The following is a 22,716-nucleotide window of genomic DNA, read 5'->3' as shown; positions in this document are numbered from 1 at the left end:
TAATGATAATCTTGGTGAGGCTACCTGACATCCAACAAAACAAATGTAAGATGTTAATCAAGCCGAAGCCGGAACCAGCAATGTGGATTTGGGGGGGGGGGGGGGGGTGAGGGGGCGTGGGGGGGGGGTTATGTTACGAGACCCAACTAGCGGCCTAACCGAACTTGATTAATATGGACCTGGTATTGCTTACCGGAATGGTTGTCCTTAACCAGAAGATTAACTGGGCCTAAAATCCTCATAATCATACACGGACCCAGAAAATAGGGCGTAAATTCACGAAGGTTGCCATCACACACCTACCTCCCAGGCAAATTACGGACATACACTTGATCTCCCGGCTTACTCCTGAAGGCTCGCCGATTACGGTTATAACGATCAGCTTGTTTGTTGTGGGCCCTGAGAATATCGCGCCTGGCACGATTACAGTTTTTCTTGACGACCTGAGCGGTGATCTCAGCAGGAATGAGGTCTTGAATCCGCCGTAAGCTCTAAAGGAGGGAATTAACAGGATAAGCCAACACTAAGAAAACTGGAGTAGCCTTCAAAGCCTCATGCGTGGCGGTATTAATGGCAAAATTGAGCCAAGGGAGACTAGAATCCCACTTACTGGAAGACTTCTGATGAAAGATAGTCAGTTCGGATTTGAGGTTACGATTGACCCTTTCCGCAAAGGACCCATGCAGATAATACAGAGTGGTAGTTACATGCTTAACACCACTTTGAAAACAGAAGGCCATGAAGGAAACCGAAAGAAAAGCCAGTGCATTATCACTAACGATTTGCTTGGGAGGACCAAGTTAAATGCTCAATGGTGGTGGCAGCAGTCACATTACGACTCGGAAGAAGCCAGGTAAACGTCGAAAACGCGTCGATGGTGATTAATACTTAGTGATGGCCTCTTTTGGTGCGAGGTAACGTCCCCATATAACCAATATAGAGTTTGTCCATGGGGCAAGACTCACGCTCAGAACTAAGGAACCCTGCTGAAGAGCGTTATTCGATTTGGCCACACGACACAATACACCGAGAAACCATTTCTGTAACGTCTCGGTCAATAGACGACCAAGTCGGATGCTCCTTAATCTTCTGCAAGTTCTTATAGGTTCCCAAATGCCCGACAATCGTCGAGTTGTGAAAATAAAGGAAAACCGGGCGTATTAGGGTGCTTGGTAGACAGATCATAAGCTCCTTGATACGTCACCCGTTTCCACAAAATGCCCTTGCTCATAATGTATTCATCCGAATACTCACCCGCCGAAAGCCGTTTCCTAACCGGCCCCAAAGTATGGTCCTGATCCTGATGATCGGCAGTGTCACAACACAAATGGCCTCGACACAACTAAGATTGCGTTCCGCAGCTTCCTGGGCGCACTCACTAGGTGATTGTTTAGTAAACATACGCCTAAGGACGTCCGCGAGCGCATTCTCAGTGCCTCTAATGTGCTTAACCTCGAACTGAAACGCCAAAGTGCGTACTGCCCACCTGGCGATACGGCCAGTTTAACGCGGCCTGGTTAGCACCCAGCTTAAGGCTTGATTGTCGGCCTGTAGCTGAAATAAACCGGCCGCTTGCAACCTAACAAAAACTTGCTGCATATGCACCAAATGATCTAGAACGAACGACTATAGATTACCAGATCGTTCAGGTAATTGTTAACACAGACTAATTTCAAGTCCCCAAGAGTATTATCCAGCAAACGAGTAAGGACGGCTGCGCCAGTAGCCAAACCAAAGGGGACCCTATTAATTTCAAACAGATTCCAATCAGTACAAAATGCTGTAACGTGTTTACATTCTTCGGCTAAGGGAATCTGATAATAGCCTTGTTTCAGTTAAGTTGTAGATGTAGATGTAGAAGTTCAACCAGCGGTAATTTTTCTTTCCTGGTGGCCGCTAACGCCTCAGTTACCTACCCTGGAGGTTAGTGTACATAATAGCGGTGTACCTTCTCTCGCCTTGCCGCTGCTGTCCGGTAACGCGTGTAGTTTTGACAGCTTTCTTGATTGTAGGGGTTTGGTGATTCTTCTACTCTGATGGTGGTGATTTCTTTCTCGTTCCGAGCGCCCTAAACACAGTATTCTGGGGACGGAGGGCAGACCGCCGGTTCCGGCTTTGGACTATTATTCCATCGTAGCATTTGGTTTACCGGACGTCAGGTAGCTTCAGCAAGATTATGATTAGTCATTCGTTAGATTGCCACTAGTCTGAGTTACCGTATTGTGAAGTGAATGCAACTCTTGGCTGCATATCTCATCGCTCGCGAAAGTGTTTGTTGCCGGACCTTCTCAGAGATCGACTGCTGGAGCACCGTCTGTGGCCCCTTGGTTCTTGTAAGACATGTGTGTTCTAAAAGGAGGTCTGATGGCCAGTAGTTCAGTGTAACGCTCCTTCAGCCTACGCCTTCTGCGGGTAAAATCTGCCTCAGTACCCTATAAGAAACTTATGTACTGGTCCCTGTGTTTTATTATTGTATTACTTATCACGATATCTTCTAATGCCTGTATCAAATATTATATATGTCTAGTTAATAGTTCTGGTCGCGTTCTGGAATCAATCAAGCAGTGTATTGTTCAGTGGATGTTAAGCTTTGTGTCACAAAGTTTTCCATCATCTTATTTCACCCGTTTGGTGATCAGTTGCTGGTTTTTTTAATTAACCTTCGGTATTGTATTTGCTGTTTCACAGCAGGTTTCTAAATTATTATATTATTGCCGTTCCTTGCGTGTAAGGCCTTCAGCCGTGATTGTGGTCAGCTGCTTTAAAAGTCTAATTTGGTATTATTATTTACGCAGTAAGCCTTTAAAACATTATTTCCTACCATTCCTGGCGTCTTATGCCTTCTGCTGTGTTTGTGGTGACTTGCCTTTAATATTTAAATACCTGTAATTTGTAAGTTGCAGCGAGTTTTAAACAATTCTTCATTTATTATCATTCCTGGTGTGTAAGGCCTTCAGCCAAGATCACACGTCGCTTGCTTTTAAAACTCTTATCTGCTGTATCTGTATTTAATGGTGATTTGCTAAATTGTAACTCAATGAAAAGACTATTATTTACACAGTTGTTTATTCCTTTATTAGTAACGTTGGTATTTTTATTTATTGTTGAGTGTGGAATTACAGGTTTAAAATAAATTGTGTGTGAGTGTAAAAGGCAACCAATAGTAACTGATTACAGCCACGTCCACAATCGTACCCGAATCCTGCCTTCCCTTGACTGTCAGGTTTGAGCAGAGGAGGGGAGGGTAGAGTGGGGCTGGGATGGGGTAAGGACCAGGGAGGAGGAGGATTGGAAGTAACAGAGGCAAAAGTTGAAGACAGTGACACTTGATTGAGTCTCTCAAGCTTTTGGTGAGCCTTAGCATAAGACAGGCGACCCAGGGACAGGTATTTTCGATCTTCTTTTCTTTCTTCTAATCTGGGCAATCCGGCGAGCGAGGGGAGTGGCGGTCAGCACAGTTAACACACACACAGACGGCGGAACGCAGTGGATTCCCCCACCTGGTGGGTGGCCACAGTCACCACACAAAGGGTCCGCGGTACAGAGGGAAGACATATGCCTAAAACGCAAGCACTGACAGCACCGCATAGGTGGAAGGATGTACGTCACATCTGTAGCCCATAACATTGACCTTCCCTAGGAGGGTATCCCCCTCGAAAGCCATCGGTGCAGTTGTCTTTGCGACCCTTCCGCACACGCCGAACAAAATGAATACCACACCGCTCCAGATTAGCCTGGAGTTCATCAGTTTGCAGGATGAGGTCTTTATAAAATATTACTCCCTTGATCATATTCAGAGATGAGTTACAGACACCAGGACATAGCCTAGACGATCACAGGCATGAAGAGCCGCGCATTGGGTGGCAGAAGAAGCTCTGACCAACAGGAGCCCGACTGCGTCTTACTAAAAGACTCCACCAAACATGTCCTCGATATTCTCCGCGAAAAGCAATGGTTTTGTACCCATCCGTCCTAGTACAGACGTTGGTATTTTTATTTATTGTTGAGTGTGGAATTACAGGTTTAAAATAAATTGTGTGTGAGTGTAAAAGGCAACCAATAGTAACGGACGAAGGTTTTCAGCCCTTGCTGTACCCAGAGTAGGGAGGGTTGCCAGGTCTTACGAAACAGCCTTCAAGGATCCTTCACAATTCGAAGAGACGGCCATTTGGGGCCAGATTTTTGCAGCTTGATACGCTTAATACTCCAAGCATCTGCCCTGATACCACGCACTGGGACCACACTTCCCCCCATGGGCGCCACCCGGGCACAGCAAGGCCGTCTGGAATGGTGGTCATTGCTGGGAGTTTCTATACTCGAAAAAGATAAGCAACCACTCCTGGCCATACATGGGGACGGAACAGCTCAGTTTTCAGTAGCGTGATCCCTATGTTGTCAGTTGGCTCAGCCATATGGATACATAACAGCACCATCACATGGGCTAGCTACACATGCTGGTGGTCTAGCATGGTGGAAGGGGGCTACAGTGGGGAAGGGAGAGTGGAAGGAAGGGGGAGAGGAATCCACAACGTAGATGCTGGGGAGGGAGTTCTCCCCCATATGGCTCACACTGAAAATATTGCAATCAAGACGGATCTTACGTAAAATTATAAAATCACTGATTGCTGTTATCCCATAAGACATTATGTCTATTTTTGCTAAAAATAGGAAATTTTGAAGTGAAGATCAAATCTCAAGTGAGGATCTAAACGCCAAAAGGGATGAAAGAACAGGCAGAAGAATTGCAACCAATACAGGATATCAGGTGGATAGCCTGGTCGACATAAATCAGCACACCGAGAGAGGGGAGGGGCATGGCAACGGGGAAGGGGAGCAGATGTGGGTCTGCATCTCGTGGTCGTGCGGTAGCGTTCTCGCTTCCCACACCCGGGTTCGATTCCCGGCGGGCGCAGCGATTTTCTCTGCCTCGTAATGACTGGGTATTTTGTGCTGTCCTTAGGTTAGTTAGGTTTAAGTAGTTCTAAGTTCTAGGGGACTGATGACCATAGATGTTAAGTCCCATAGTGCTCAGAGCCATTTCTTTTTGAACAGATAGGGAGGGAGGGGGCAGGGTGAAGGAAATGCAGGCAGGGAATGAAGAACGGGCGGCAATAGCTTGGAGCCCCGTGAGTGCCATGCACAAACTCACGAAAGAACTGTGAATTTATGTTACAGTTTGTAGTGCATGACGCAATCATGACCAAGGAAGTTCTATTGGGCTATAATATAAGACGTAATCGAAATGACCTAATGGACCGGTCGTAGAGGACATTACTAAATATTCATGGAGCTGATTGGGCGTGTATCGCTGAAGAGGTAGTGTATGGAAATGTATAGAGGAGACAGTATGCATTTATTCAGAAGCAGATGACAAATGACTGACGATGGTACCCTCAGAATTGCTATTGATAAAATAAATTCCAGTTTTGAGTCCACGGAAGGGAAGTAAATATGGTGGAATAACAAGGACTGAGTGAAATCAAAGAAAATTTAAGCCTCCTGGTAGAATACAGAGCGTATTTTAGTCATTCCAACTACTTGGATTAACATTCATGAAAGAAAGTTGGCAACGTGGAGCACACCAGGGGAAACTGGATAACTTAGATTTCGAAACCAGATTTCAAACTGAAAAATCTTTCCAGGGGCAATAATTATTTATCATGAACTTCAGTTTCAGCGAGAAGAAACTACAGTAACTTATTACGTTAAAGACACGGACATGGAAATTTCTTTAGAAAAAATCAACATGGGATCTAACTCTCAAATTAACCACTACTCAACAGTGGACACCGGGTGGTACTTTTAAGAATCGCACATGAAAGACAAGTAGCAGTTGAGAAGAGAATAAGACGGGTTGCAGACTCATCTCGATGATATTTAGTTTAAGATCAAGGGAAACCAAGGAGAAATTAGCCAAGGGAATTAAATTTCAAGGAAAAGAAATTAAAACGTTGAGGTTTGCCGATAACATTGTGACGGTATCAAAAACGACAAATGACTGGGAAGATCAGTTGCACGGAATGGGTAGTGTCTCGGAATGAGGATATTAGATTAACATCGACGTAAGTAAAACTAGATTAACGAAATATAGTCGAAAGAAATCAGGCGATGCTGAGGGAGTTAGGTTAAGAAATAAGACATTGAAACTATTACGAAGGTTATGTAATTCTGCAAGCTTTCGTGGCCGTTGTCACTGATGTTAAAATCTTCTGGGTTATTAGGCCGCTTCATATTTCCACTAAAATGATCGACGTTTCGACCCTTCGGCTGGGACCTTCCTATGTGTTCTAGCAGTAGTGGACACCAGAGGATCCTAAGGAAGCTCCCAGAAGAGGACTCGAAACGTCGATCATTTTAGTAGAAATGTGACGCGGCCTAATAACCCAGAAGATTTTAACTTCTATTACAGTTTTTTTTAGCTTTTAAAAGACTGGCGGAGACTGAACAATATAGGATAAAAAATAAAGACAGCCAATAGGAAGAAAAGCATTTATTAAAATGAGAAGATTGTTAACGTCAAATACTAATCTATGTGTTAGTCTTGAGTCAGGCTGTTTGTCTGACATGTTGTCTTTTCAACACTGAAACGTGGAGCACAGACAGTTGATTAAAAGAAGACGACACAAGCTTTTGAAATGTGGCATTACACAAGAGTACTTAAGGTTAGATGGGTAGACTGGATTCCTAATGCGGAAATACTGAATCGAAATGGGGGAAAATAGTTACATCACTCGATAGGAAACATCTAGAAACACCAAGGAGAGGTCGGTTTGGTCGTGGAGGGAAGTATAGTGGATACAATTTGTAGATGGGGACGATGGTATCAATATAGTAAGCAAGTTCACATGAATATTGGCTCCAGTGGTTGTGCAGATACTATGACGCTTGCACAGGATAGACTGGCCTTTAGACCTCAACCACAATACAGGGTGCCCGGAAAAATAGGTTCCAACATTTACAGAGGGTGTTATACGCAACAAGGAAAGAAAAAGGTACAGTAAACATTATTAGTAAACCTCGTATCTTGGGATTTATGGTCAGTGCGTGTTAGAGGAATGTATGTTGTACATCAAGCACTTTGGCATGTGACAATGAGGACACGAGAGTAGATGTTTATGCAGCTGAAGGTATTTGCATTGAAATCAAGGACACACCCACCACTAGACCAAGTGTAAATATCCAAGACGCCGTATGCCATACATAAAAGACGTTTAGTATCCTTTGCCAGCGACGTTCGCTAATGGGATCCTTTGGATCACGAACACTGTATCGTGACACACCTCGAACACCTCCGCACCTGATACAGAGCAACGTATATTAGAACATGTGGAATGCAACCCAGGAACGTGTTCTAACAATAGGTGCAGTGGAAAATGTTGTGAACACTGTGACGTTGTCTGGACAGTCCACCCTTAACAATTGGCCTATCCCTACCACGTGCAGTGAGTCAAAGCTGTGGCGCCTATGGATGGGCCCCTAGATTGAAAGTCTGCCAGTGGCTTGTCCAGACGAGTCCTCATGATGTGGCTGTTGTTTACTGATGAGACGGGCTTCACAAGAGATGGTATCGTGATTTACCATAATATGCACGTTTAGGCCGATGACTCCCACATGCTCTTAAAGAGAGACACTGGCACAAACTTAATATCCATGCTTGGAAAGGCATTCATGGGGAGAGACTCCATGTTGCTGGAGCAAGATTGGTTGGGGAGAGCCGGTACTTTGGCCTGCCCGTTTTCCTCACCTTAACCAGTGGCTTTGTGGTGACTTTGGGGACACATAAAGGACTTGGTCTAATCAGTTCCCGTAAAAGATGTGGATATACTACGAGAACACGTGTTCAATGTCTGCCACGCAATACGGCAAACACCAGGATTGTTCCAAAGAATGCGTGATCCATGAGACTCAAGGAGAAACGCTGGATTTCAGTGAATCGTGGCCACATCGCGTACATGTTCTGAAGAGTAGTGCGGAGACGTGATGATGATTGACAGTAGCGGAATTACACTGAGGTGCCGAAGTTATGGTATAGCAGTATGCAGATACATAGAGGGTAGTAGTATCGCATAGACAGGTATAAAAAGGCCATTGGTGGAGCTGTAGTTTGTACTCAGATGATTAATGTCTACGTGTTTCCGGTGTGATTATGGCAGCACGACGGCAATTAACAGACTTTTAACGCGAAATGGTAGTTGGAGTAGACGTATGGGATATTCCATTTCGGAATTTATTCGGAAATCCAATATTTCGAGATCCACAGTGTTATGTGTATGCCGAGAATAACAGATTTAACGCATTACTTTCACCACGGACAATGCAGTGGCCGACGACCTTCACTTAACGATCGAGAGTAGCGGCGTTTGCATAGAATTGGCAGAGCTAACACACAAGCAATTCTGCCCGAAATAACCGCAGAAATCAGTAAGAGACGAACGATGAACCTGTCCGTTAGGACACTACAGCGAAATTTGACTTTCATGGTCTATGGTAGCAGACGATCAACGCGAGTGTCTTTGTGAATAACACGACATCTTCTGCAGCACCTCTCTCGGGCTCGTGACCGTATCCATTGGACCGTAGTCGACTATAAAACCAGGTACTGTCAGATGAACCCCGATCTCAGTTGGCAAGAGCTGACTATGGGATTAGAGCGTTGCGCACACTCCACGAAAGTATGAAAACAAATTGTCAGAAAGGCTCTTGTAAACTGGTGGTGGGTACATAAAGGCGTCGACTGTGGGTTAACAAGCAAAAGACTGGTTCTTCTGGATATTTGGCTACTTAGAGACCAATTGTAGCCATTCACGTACTTTAAGTGACCAATGCCGTCACAAGATGTCGCGTAGCCGTCATACGTTAAGACCCGCGCCGTTGGGCTGCGTATATGGTTCAGCAGCTGGGTGGCGGCGCTGCGGCTCATGAATCGCGACACAGGTGCCATCGAGCGAATGTTTGCAGTAGCGGTACGAGGAATCCGGTTTTGGACGGTGAACAAGTATCTACAAGGTCAGGGCTCAGGAGTGGAAGCGGCTGTTAGATTTAACTGCACGCCGTGGCAGCCGTCGTGGACGGCCACAATAAAGAAGAGGGCGTTCGCCAGGGACTTGCGATACGGCGAGACGTAGGTAGAAGTTGCTTCTGTGCTGTTACCGAAGCATACCCTGGAGACAGTTGAATTTATGGTGTGAGTCTGTTACTAGACAGAGCTGTTCTCTTGTATTGGAGGTCTGCAGGTGTTATTAAGTGGTGTGCTCTGCTGTGTGTACTGCGCGAATTCAACCAGACATGCACGCAGTATAAAACCGGTACTTACCTTCTAATTCTGCTTCGTATCTGTCAGTTGTCGATTCCTAAAGTTTTTCAGATGCATATTATTCTGGCCTCTATATTTTATGTTGTTCCATTTTTCGTTATGTTCTTTGCAATCAACTTGCTCCTTACGTAACTGTGATGTTGCAGGTCATGCTAATTTGTATTGTACTTTAATTACAAAAATTCTCTGAAAGATTTGACGTAGAATTAATATGTATGTAGTTTAAATCCGTTTCTTATTACTGAACTTTAACACGTATTGTGAATCCAGTGTAGTGGAATTTCATACTGTTACGCGAGCATTTTGGTGTTGAAAAAATTCTTCTTGTTGAGTGTCCGCCTGCTTAGCTGAGTGGTTACGTGCTTGCCTACCACGCAGCGTGCCCGGGTTCGATTCGCGGTCGAGTTGGAGATTTTCTCCGCTCGTGGACTGGGTGTTGTTCTCATCATCATTTCATTCTTACTACCGGCACTCTAGTCGACCACTGTGGCGTCGACCGTAATGACTCTCAATCGGCGGCCGAATTTCCCCGGATGGGGTGACCCGGCCGGCAACGCCATACTATCAATTCATTTCATTTTCTTGTTGAGTAGCTATAAAGCTGATTTGTTCGACCATACTTTAATAGCTTTGCTCTTTTAAATTTATAAATTATGCTAATTGCATGAGAAAGTAAATTTTCAGAAACTGCCTAAATAAAATAAAAATTATTTAGCAAGGGATACGAGCCACTCACAGTCCTACCATTCCCACTGGCGGAATGATATCAAAAAATGTCAGCAGGTCACAAAGTTTGCGATTGGTTTGAAGAACTTTCTGGATATTTTGAGCGGATGGTTGGCCACCTAGATCGCCCAGTATGAAACGCATCGAAGATTAATGGAACGTAATCAGGACTTCAGTTCGTGCACAAAATGCTGCACATACTTTCGAAGCTGTGGACGGTTGTAGAGGCAACATGGCTCAATATTTCTGCAGCGGACTGCAGACGACGCGTTGAGTTCGTGCCACGTCGAGCTGCTGCACTACGCCATCCAAAAGACGGTACGACACGGTATTAGGAGGTATCACGTGACTTTCGTCACCTCAGTGTACACCTACAGTGAAAATGTACTTAATTCATTAAATAACAAATTACAAGCAGCAGGTATTTTCTGTGATTTGACAAAGGCATTTCATTGTGTGAACCACAACATCCTTTTAAATAAATTATAATTCTATGGTGTCACAGGCAGTGTTGCAAAATGGTTCCAGCCATACCTCGCTAACAGAAAACAAAGGGTGTCAGTGCAAGGTACTAGTGAATTAAGTCATCAGTCATCATCAGAATGGGAAGAAATTACATGTGGTGTACCACAAGGATCCATGTTAGGGCCATTGCTTTGTCTTGTGCACATTAAAGATCTCTCATCATTTACACTGCCAGAAGCGGAGTTCGTTTTGTTTGCAAAAAAAAAAAAAAAAAAAAAATGGCTCTGCGCACTAAGGAACTCAACTGCTGTGGTCATAAGTCCCCTAGAACTTAGAACTACTTAAACCTAACTAACCTAAGGACAGCACACAACACCCAGCCATCACGAGGCAGAGAAAATCCCTGACCCCGCCGGGAATCGAACCCGGGAACCCGGGCGTGGGAAGCGAGAACGCTACCGCACGACCACGAGATGCGGGCATTTCGTTTGCAGATGACACAAGTATTGCAATAAATAGTATGTCGAGTGTAGTTCTAGAAAGATCTGCTAATGATATTTTCATGGATATTAATAAATGGTTTAAAGCCAACTCACTGACATTAAAAATCGAAAAGACTCACTATATGCAATTCAGAACCTGTAAGAGGTTTCCACCCAGCATATGCTTAAAGTATGAAGAAGAGCAGATAGAATAGGTTGACAGTCTTAAATTCCTGGGATTACAACTTGATAATAAACTCATTTGGGAGGAGCACACCACAGGACTGCAGAAACGCCTTAACAAATCTGTATTTGCAATTCGAGTGTTATCAGACATAGGCGGCATAGAAATGAAAAAACTTGCATACTTTGCCTACTTTCATTCCATAATGTCATATGGTGTAATATTTTGGGGTAAGTCTTCGAGTCAAACAACACTTTTCAGACTCCAAAAGCGTGTAATACGTATTATTTGTGGAGTAAATTCACGGACGTCCTGTAAAAATCTCTTCAAAGAACTGGTTATACGAACTACTTCCTTAATGAAGTTTGTCCTAAATAATATATCTCTTTTTCCAACAAACAGCTCAGTTCATACATACAATACCAGGAACAAAAATGATCTGAACAAGGACTTAAAAGCACTTACTTTAGTTCAAAAAGGGGTCCAGTACTCAGGAACAGTCATCTTCAATAATTTGCCAGCAAACATAATAAAAAAAATTAGTTACAAATACAGATCAGTTTAAAGTGGCCAACTCCTTCTACTACATTCACGAATATTTTAATAGAAACAAATGATGTATATACTCATACTATTAGTACTGTTATTTCTGCTTAAAATAATTGACATATTCCTCAAAAAAAATGTTTCTAATGGCTCTGAGCACTATGGGACTTAACTGCTGTGATCGTCCAGTCCCCTAGAACTTAGAACTACTTAAACCTAACTAAACTGAGGACGTCACATACATCCATGCCCGAGGCAGGATTCGAACCTGCGGCCGTAGCGGCCACGCGGTTCCAGACTGTAGCGCATGGAACCGCACGGCCACTCCGGCCGGCTCATGTTCCACATCCACGAGGATCTCCTCAGCACGGATCTATGGAACGATAAACTAATCTAATCATCTAATCAGCATAACTCCATAGGTACGAGAGTAACGACCAGTGCTCATAAGAAACTTTTTATGTAAATAGACTGAAGCTACGAATGAAAATTTTTGATGATTACGGAAATCGAACTCAGGTCTCCTGCTCAACAGGCAGGTGCCCTAGCGACTAAGCCACCTTCGCACGGCGGTTGACATATCTGCACGCATTATCCAGGCATGCCTCCCTCCTCGATTCAAATACTCACTGCCGACCCAGTGAACGTTAAATTTCCCCGTTCACACGAACATAATAGCTGAGGTTCTCCATAGCGCCTCAGCATGGAATCCAGCGTGAGGCCCACGTGCAAGTACCAAATACATATGTAATGGCACAATTTCAGAGACTATTCTGGTCTGAAACAGACGTGATTTTCACTCGTCTCTTCAGTCAATACACTTAAAATCTGTTTGAGACCATTAAAGTCTCTGAAATTGTGTCATCTTATTTGAATTTTTTTCCTTCCTTTGTTGCATTTTGAATCCTCTGTAAACACTAGAATTTTATTGCCGGCCCAACTGTATAGTGTGTTTCCGTGAAACTAATTGGCCAGAACACCGAGATCTAATCCGGTCTTTCACACCTTGTTCGCCTGTGTTTGGACAACGATTTGTGTGAACGTGATGGCGTTGCAGACAGCGGCAGCAGCAGCAGCAGCTGCTAGGGTGCCGGTCACTGGCAGCGTCTTCCACCTTGCAGCGCCGACCACACAAGGAAAGCGATCCGCCGGTCCAGTTCCCGTGTCGCCCTAGGACACGGGAGCCGCATTACGGCCTCCTAGCAGCCTCCTCGTCGCAGCCTCCCCCACACCCCCACCCCCATCGCCCCTACCTCCGCCATGAAGCGATGATGTGAGCGCCGCCTGGGCCGGCGTCAGCGACAATATTTGCGCTGCGCGTGGCAGGCGGCTGCTGCCGGCAATCCCCCGGAGCGGCTGAAGACGCCGCTGAAGACGCCGGGCCGCGCGCCGGCATCATCGCTTGTTCGCCGGAGCGGCTCCGCGGCCAATTAATCACCCCCGTTCTGCCCCTGCCCTCGCTGGCGGCTGTCTCGTTTTTCTTTGCCTCAGCCACTTGACTTGCGGTTATCATCTTCCTTCACGCTGCGCCCCTGGGCTGAATTTCATTGGCGATCGATTCCTGCCTCCGATGCAGTCTTCTGTAAAGTTCCCAGAAACGAAATGAAAAATTGTCTATGCCCCTTTTTCTTAGACTAGATACAGGGCAAAGTACAGCGAAAAACGCATAACATGAGAAATAGGTTAAAACGAAGAGGCACAGTAGTCGCGAAAATTTTACATCTTAAAGTGAAACGAACTTCTTCATGACGAAAAGAACTAGGTTCTCGGGCTATCACACATTTCCAATTTCTGCAATTGCCTCGACACCTAGATTTATTCACTTCCTTTTTGTCGTTAGACCGAAGTACTCTAAAGGCCATTATAATTGCTGCACCAAGAAGAAAAGCAAATTACAAACGGGTATTCATTGGACAAATATGTTATACTAGAACTCACATGTGATTACATTTTCACGCAATTTGTGTGCATAGATCCTGAGAAATCAGTATCCAGAACAACCATCTCTGGCCGTAATAACAGCGTTGATACGCCTGGCCATTGAGTCAAACAGAGCTTGGATGGCGTGTCCAGGTACAGCTGCCCATGCAGCTTCAACACGATACCACAGTTCATCAACAGTAGTGACTGGCGTATTGAGCCAGTTGCACGGCCACCATTGACCAGACGTTTTCAATTGGTGAGAGATCTGGAGAATGTGCTGGCCAGGGCAGCAGTCGAACAGTTTCTGTATCCAGAAAGCCCCGTACACGATCCTGCAACATGCGGTCGTGCATTATCCTGGTGAAATGTAGTGTTTCGCAGGGATAGAATGAAGAGTAGAGCCACGGGGCGTAATACATCTGAAATGTAACGTCCACTGTTCAAAGTGCCGTCAATGCGAACAAGAGGTGACCGAGACGTGTCACCAATGGCACCCAATACCATCACGCCGGGTGATACGCCAGTATGGCGATCACGAATACACGCTTCCAATGTGCGTTCACGGCGGTGTCGCCAAATACGGATGCGACCATCATGATGCAGGACCTGGATTTATCCGCAAAAATGACGGTTTGCCATTCGTGCACCCAGGTTCGTCGTTGAGTACACCATCGCAGGCGCTCCTGTCTGTGATGCAGCGTCATGGGTAACCGCAGCCATGGACTCCGAGCTGATACTGCTTGCTGCTGCAAACGTCGTCGAACTGTTCGTGCAGATGATCGTTGTCTTGCAAATGTCCCCATCAGTTGACTCAGGGAGCGAGACGTGGCTACACGATCCGTTACAGCCACGCGGATAAGATACCTGTCTCGACTGCTAGTGACACGAGGCCGTTGGGATCCAGCACGGCGTTCCGTATTACACTTATGAACCCGCCAATTCCATATTCTGTTGGATCTCGACCAACGCGAGCAGCAGTGTCGCGATTCGATAAACCGCAATCGCGATAGGCTATAATCCTACGTTTATCAAAGTCGGAAACGTGATGGTACGCATTTCTCCTCCTTACACGAGGCATCACAACAACGTTTCATCAGGCAACGCCGGTCAATTGCTGTTTGTGTATGAGAAATCGGTTGGAAACTTTCCTCATGTCAGCAGTTGTAGGTGTCGCCTCGGCGCCAACCTTGTGTGAATGCTCTGAAAAGCTAATCATTTGCATATCACAGCATCTTCTTCCTGTCGGTTAAATTTCGCGTCTCTAGCACGTCATCTTCGTAGTGTAGCAATTTCAATGGCCAGTAGGATAATTAAACATCTCTTGATCGCAAAAATTATACTTATCACGGCAAGATATGATTCGTGAGGACTTCACCATTGGATCTGTGGAAGAAACATTAACAGCGCAATAGAGTGAAAGCACCACTTATTCAAAACCTCTTACATATCTCCCACTGCTTTGCGTAAGTTTGAAATTTGGCTCGAACGTGCCCAGAAACTTCCTCTGCAATGGCACAAAAGCATGGCGCCCTTTGACGACGTCATCGGGCTCGACGTCGCTTCAAACACACGCAGAAAAAAAGGCTAGAGCTCAGAAGTTCATGTGACGTGTAAGGAGGCCGGCCGTTGTGGCCGAGCGGTTCTAGGCGCTTTAGTCTGGAACCGCGCTGCTGCTATGGTCGCAGGTTTGAATCTTGCCTCGGGCACGGATGTGTCTGATGTCCTTAGGTTAGTTAGGTTTAAGTAGTTCTAAGTGTAGGGGACTGATGATCTCAGATGTTAAGTCCCATAGTGCTGAGAGCCATTTGAACCATTTGAATAATGTCAGTTTGACACCAGACTACACCACAGTTCTGCCCAGCGCCACTTTGCATGCGTCACACGATGGGAACGCCGCCTCAAACCCCTGTTACCCACATTTCACCCCTTCTTTTGACGCCACTGCGATGGTGCTCACAGCTTTGACATCACGCTGTTTTCTTATGAGTGTCCGAGGCAAACATTGCCCCCTCTCAGAATCCACACGAAAAGCCCTCACGAGATAGCATTAAGGACGTCAATGAAGCCCGGTTTCAGCGCGATGAGCTACAGGAAAATGGCCAGGAAAATCTTTCATAATGATAACAACTGCCTGACGCTTCTATACTTCTCTATGGAAATCGGGGCCTAGCAATCTCTTGAAACGAGATCTCGTCTCTCTGTGCGACTACAGTTTGTTCTCTGATGTACAGGGTGGAACTACTAGGGTCACTTCAAAACTATTCGACAAAGTTTGATCGTGATCCAAGGCATCAGAGGATCCTTACACTTTTTCAGTTCTCCCGTTTCATGCCTCCTCTGGCGTGATCACAGAGAGGTGCGCCATTGATGCATGAATAAAGCGGCATAAGCTGTCCAGTTCAACAACACCGTGGATCGCACCCACATTTATTGACGATTTTAAAAATGTACCTTTATAGAGGAAACATAGGAAGTCTCTTTGTGCCAGTAGGTAGGCGTGAGACACTTCCGACACCAATTGCCTGCCTGCAGGCACCTAGGACTTCTTCGCAGGTTTTCTCTGTAAATGCACACTTTTAAAATTCTCAGTAAAAGTAGGAGGGTGCAATCAATAGTATTGCCGAACTGGGGCAGCTTTAGAGGGGTCTTCTGCGATTGTATTCACGCTTGTGTCAATGTCGCACCCCTCTGTGACAGCGCCACACGAGGGCGCCAAGTAGCTTGAAAAAGCATAGGGACCGTTTGTTGTTTCGGAACACGTTCAGGTTTCGTCGAAGGACGTTGACGTATCCCTAGTTATTCCATCCTGTACACCAGAACAAAAGCTAGAGTCGCAAGAAGTGAGATTCTGTTCAAGGCAGTTGTTATGCCACAATGACCTTAGAAAAGGGGTGAAGCGTAAGGGAGATATCAGCAGCATCAAAGAATATTAAGAATGCCTTCGTGCTGCACATCTCACTGCAAAGTGTTGTTTTCGACCACGGAATGTGTGTTAATTAACGTCCCAAGGAAGGGATGATTTACTTGACGCCATTTATGCCACTCCGTGAGTCCATTTCGCGTTGATTCTGAGCGGCGATATATCTGATCTCCTTGGTCATCCATAAGTAAACCGCATGATTTCAACGATGGGAATAGCGGTTCTGATCTCCGTCGCAGAGGCGTCAAAATAAGGGTGAAATGTGGGTAAGAGGGGATGTGGTAAAGTTACCATCGTGTGAGACGTCCACGGTGACGCTGAACAGAACTGGGGGTCAATTTGTGGCCAAGCTGACATTACTGTCTCTCTTAACACGTCACGTGAACTTCTGAGCTGTGGCCTATTTGTCATGTTTCGACTCACTGTTGTTTCAAGCGTCGTCGAGCAAGAAGGTGACGTGACAGGTTGCGACGCTTTTGCAACCTTACAGATTATGATTGTAGGCACCTTTGGACAAAACTTCAAACTTACGCGTCGCAATGGGAGATAATAGAGGGGATTCGAAAAAGTGAGACTTTAATTTTGTTGCGCAGTGTAGCTTATAAACCACGATGTTAAAAGAAATACGGTGCAATATTAAGGTATTTTGTCGGTCAAAGCATTGTACCAATTAGTACAAATATGGTGACAAATCTCCTTAGATACCGCTCCTCTAAAGTCATAAAGAGTGGTTTGCTGTTGTTTCTGCGTTACTGTTGATCTATTAGTAGAGGTGGGACGGGCTGCAAATGTGGCCACTGCTTATTTTTTTCGCTGCGCAGTGCTATTGTCTGCCGACATGCTCACATTAGTACTAATAAACACCTTCAGTGTTGTCAGTGAGTTTGACAGAGAAAGCCTCTTCCATTCTTTTGTAGTACAGAGTTTTCTCATTTTCAGTCTTCTGGCCTAAATTAAGTCTTTTATTATATTCTTGTTACCTCACTTGTATATAGTGTAATTATTATTTGCCATAACGGTGTTTAAACAGCGTCTTTGGTCGCACCGTTGGTGCTTATTTCAGTGACATTTGTGAACCACTAATGCGGACTTGGTGAGCGATCCAGGAAATTGGTTACACTACTCACGGGGAAAATTAGCCAAGTTCTTCACCCCAATAAGAGTTAGTAACTTCGATGTATCACGCTTAATACTTCAGATCAGATCGTTTTTCAACCAGTACTATATACAAAGTTAATACGTAACCTTCTGCTCCTCTAAGATGATTACGAATTAATTGATTTATATTATTTAAGATCTACAATGAGACTTTGCCCCTTACAAATATCCAACTGTTCCAACTATTTGACTAATTCGAAGACCATGCTATAGAAACCGAAAGGAAGTAGTTGAAAAAGAGACACGGGATATAACTCCATGAGATGAATTTGAGAGTGTACTGGAAGACCAAAGTCAAAACAAGGATCTTGGAGTACACTACGATCCCACAAAATTCTTAAGGTCCTTGGAAGAGACAGTTGCGACAAAACTGTTTCACCAGGGATATATGAAACAGGCCAAGTAACCGCAGAATCGCAGAAGAATGGCACAATTCATACTCCAAAGAAGATAGGGACCAACAGGTGGAAAAAAAAACGGAAATATCTGTGTAATACGTCAGTTTACACTATACAGACACGAATTATTAACAGCAAAATGGAAAAATTGGTAGAAGCCATTTCGGGGATGATGAGTTCGGTTTCCGCAGAAATGTACTAACACGTGAGAAAGTACTTAAAGTACAACTTAGATAAGAAGGTAAGCTTAAGAAGGGAAAACATACATTTGCAGCATTCGAAGACATCAAGAAAGCTTAGGCAATGTTGAATGGAGAAATGCTGAAGAGAGCAGAAACTAAGTAGAGAGAGCGAAATGTTATTCACAACCTATGCACAAACCGCACTGCAGTTATAAGAGTCGAGAGGCACTAAAGAGAAGTAACAATTAAGAAGGGAATGGAACAAGTTTGTAGCCTATTGCAGAGGTATTCAATTTTTGCACTGAAAAATAGTGAAGGAGACCAAGGAGAATTTTCAAAACGAAATTAAAATTCAGGGAGACGAAATAAAACAGGAGAGTGCCATAGTATTTATGTAAGAGGCGGTAACGGACTTGGAAAAGCACATGAACGGAATTGGAGGTGTCTTCAATAGAATTAAGAACTTGAACATCAACAAAAGTATAACGAGGGTAATGGAATGCAGTCGAATCGGTTGATGCTGAAGGAATTATAGTAGTATACGTGACGCTAAAGATAGTCGACGTCTTTTGCTATTTGGGCAACTAAGAGACAGGACACATTCAACACTGTGACAGTTCCTTCAGCTCTTATTTGTGTACGCACGGTCTATCCTTTAAGTCCACCCTGATATGAGTTCCATACATTTCTCGATTTAAAAAGGGTGTAAGTCAGTATCGTGGTCTTTTACCCCTAATGTTCAATCTGTACATCGAACAAGCAATGATAGAAAGAAAATAAAGATTCAAGATTCGTATAAAATACAGGGTGAAGAATATCAATGATAAGATTCGCTGATGACGTTGCTATCTTCAGTGAATATGAAGAATAATTACATGACCCACTGAATGGAGTGTAGAGGCTGAGTACAAAATACGGATTGAGAGCAAATAAAAGAAAGACGAAAAAAAAAGAAAAGCAGTAGAAATGAGAACAGTGAGAAACTAAACATCAGGACTGATGATGACGAAGTGGATGAAGTTAAGGACTTCTGCTTTCTAGGCAGCAAAATAACCCATGACAGACGGAGCAAGGGCGACATAAAAAGCAGTCTAGTACTGGCGAAGAGGGCATTCGTAGGTACGAGAAATCAACGAGTATCAAACGTGGGCCTTAATTTGAGGAAGAACTTTCTAGCAATGTCTGTTTGTGGCATATCATGTTATGGTAGTGAAACATGGACTTCGGAAAGAAAAGAAGAGAATCGAAGTATTTGAGTTATGTTTCCTCAGAAGAATGTTGAAAATTAGATGGATTGATAAGGTATGGAAGGAGAAGATTCTCCACAGAATCGGCGAGGAAAGGAATCTATGGAAAACACTGACAAGAAGAAGAGACAGGATGTATATCGAACAATGTGTAAGTTGAACAGTAGAAACAAAAGACTACAACCCTGTCTTACACCCTCTTTAATCCTTGCATTTCTTTCTTGTCTTTGACTTTTATTGTTCAGTCGCTCTTTTACATATTTTATATCACCCGTCTTTCCCTATATTTCGAAAATCTTGCAAAATTTTACATTGTCAAACGGTATATCTATGTCGATAAATCCTATGAATGTGTTTTGATTTTTCCTTATTCCTGCTTCCATTAACAGGCGCATCTGCCTCTCTGCTGCCTTTACCTTTCCTCACTTTTCTTTTCCGTTCTTCTGTGTATTATTCTTGTCAACAAGTTGGATACATGGGCTCTCAAGCTGATTATGCAATAATTCTTGCACTTGTCGACTCTTGAATTGTACAAATTATGTTATTTCAAAAACCTCAGGTGGTATTTCTGCGGACTCATACGTTGCACAGACCATCGTGAATAGTCGTTTTGTTGCCACTTCCAACAATGATTTTAGAAAATCTGTTGGCATGTTATCTATCCCTTTTGCCTTATTTGATCTAAAGTGTTCCAAAGCTCTTTTTAATTCTGGTTCTAATACTGGATCCCTTCTCCCTTCTACATCGACTCATGTTTCTTTTTCTGTCACGTTATGAAACAAGTCTTTCCCCTTATAGCGACCTTAAGTGTACTCTTTCCATCTGTTCGCTCTCTCTCCTCTGCACTTAACAATACAATTCCCATTACACTCCTAATGTTACCTCCCTTCAGTGTAATTTCACCCAGAGTTGTTTTGACTTTCTTTCCTGAGTTAGTCCTTCCGACAATAATTACTTTTTCCATTACTTTACATTTTTCATGCAATCATTTCCCCTTCGCTTCAATGCACTACCGATTTATTTCATTCCCAGGTTAGTTGCATTTCTGTATTTTCATGAATATTTTTGTAATTTCTTCTTCCATCGATCAGCTTCAGTACTCTTTCTGTTACCCTTCACAGTTACCTTCCCTGCACCTATCTTTTTCTTTCCAACATCTTTGTCTGTCCTTTTCTGAGACGTCAGTTCCTCTTCCTTTTAGTCAGAATGAACAGATGAGATCGCAATAATTAACCGGTTTCGTCTTATGTACAAACCACCTTCAGAAATTTTTACCCCCTATGGCTGGTACTGTGGTTCCTCGGATTTCTCGTGGTACCACAATCGTACACACTACTTCAACGAAAATGATACTAAACTATTCCTTATCGCAGTATTTCTGCCTCAGAGAGCTTCAAGCGTATCTCTTCATTTCTTAGTACGTCCGTATCCCACTTCATGATGCACTGATTCTCCCTCGCTAGTCTTTTAAAGTTCAGCCTACTCTTACTAAACTGTGCTCTGAGTGTATATCTGCTCCTGGGTACGCCATATAATCCAGTATATGATTTCGGAGTCTCTGCTTGTCCACGATATCATATAACTGAAACCTTCCTGTACCTCCCGGCCTTTTTAAAGTATACCTCCTCCACCTGTGTTTCTCTAACGGGATAGTTCCTATTACTAGCTGACATTTGTGCAGGACTCAGTCCTTTACTCCTCTCGTTTCTAGTACCAGGCCCATATTCCCCCTTAATCCTGTCTTCTAAACCTTAGCCGACAATCGTATTCCAGTTCCTTATGACTCTTGTATTTTCATCTCTCTTTACTTACTGCAATACCCGTTCAGTATCATCAAATACTTCTCGGTTCTTCATCTTCGGCTTGTGACGTCGGCATGTATAACTGAGCTATCATTGTCAGTGTTGGTTTGCTGTCAGCTATAAAGAGAACAACCCAGTCACTGAACGGTTCACAGTAACTGACTTCCTGTCTTACCATCCTATTCATAACGAAACCTACTCTCGTTATACCATTTCCTCCAGCTGGTGATATTACCCTATACTCGGCTGACCAGAAAATCTTGTGTTCCTTCTATTTCCCTTCACTGATTTCCACTATATCTAGACTGAGCCGTAGCATTTCCCTTTTAAGTTTTCTAGTTCCACTACCACATTCAAACTTATGGCATTCTTCGCACCTACTCGTAGGACGTCAGCCTTTGGTTGGTTATTCAATCTTTGTATCATGGTCAGCTCGTCCTTGGCAGTCCCTTACCAGAGATGTAAATGGGTTATTAGCTCGGAACCTTGAGCCAATGAAGAGACCATTGTGACACTTTTCCAGTTATAGGCTGCATATCCTACGGATTGCTGAGGTTTTCATTCCCTTCTGAATACTCATGCCGTTGATAAATTCTGATCTCTGAAACACTGTCTACTCCTTTGCCCTCTCTGACAAGGCCGTTGACTGAATGATGCCGCTGGTCTTCGGTCACCATCGCTGATAATTTTGAGGTGGTGGCGTTTTGAGGTGGTGGCGTTCAAACTCGGGACCTAAGACGTTCTGATTAGTAATGAAAGATGTTACCTCTGGACCACGGGCACTTCCACAAATCATCCAGTGTAAGGCAACCTACAGTACAGTAAAGATCGACTGATTCCGATGAAGTTTCAACGACGCAGGAGTAAGTTTGGTGATGCTCTGAATGTCATGGTGCAAAGCATCCTGTCACAGAGTACTTTCCCTTCGTTTCAATTTTTCTTATCGGATCACAGTACGTATGGTTGCCTTGAAAGGGTATTTTAATTCTGTGCACGATTCCACCTTGTCTCCACCAATCTGCACGTTTTTGAAAGCATAACCTGTGGGGAACCTCAGGTTGCCCTTTTGTCACATGATATCTCCCGAACTGTGGATGATGATGATGATGTTTGGTTTGTGGGGCGCTCAACTGCGTGGTTATCAGCGCCCGTACTATTATCCAATCTTTGCTCAGTCCAATTTCGCCACTTTCCTGGATGATGATGAAATGATGAGGACAACACAAACACCCAGTCATCTCGAGGCAGGTGAAAATCCCTGACCCCGCCGGGAATCGAACCCGGGACCCCGTGCTCGGGAAGCGAGAACGCTACCGCAAGACCACGAGCGGCGGACCCGAACTGTGGATGAAGGGCCATAGACGTATACC

Source organism: Schistocerca cancellata, chromosome 9 (genome assembly GCF_023864275.1).
Source record: "Schistocerca cancellata isolate TAMUIC-IGC-003103 chromosome 9, iqSchCanc2.1, whole genome shotgun sequence".
In the NCBI taxonomy this organism is placed as follows: Eukaryota; Metazoa; Arthropoda; class Insecta; order Orthoptera; family Acrididae; genus Schistocerca; species Schistocerca cancellata.
Note: the sequence above shows the minus strand (reverse complement) of the source record.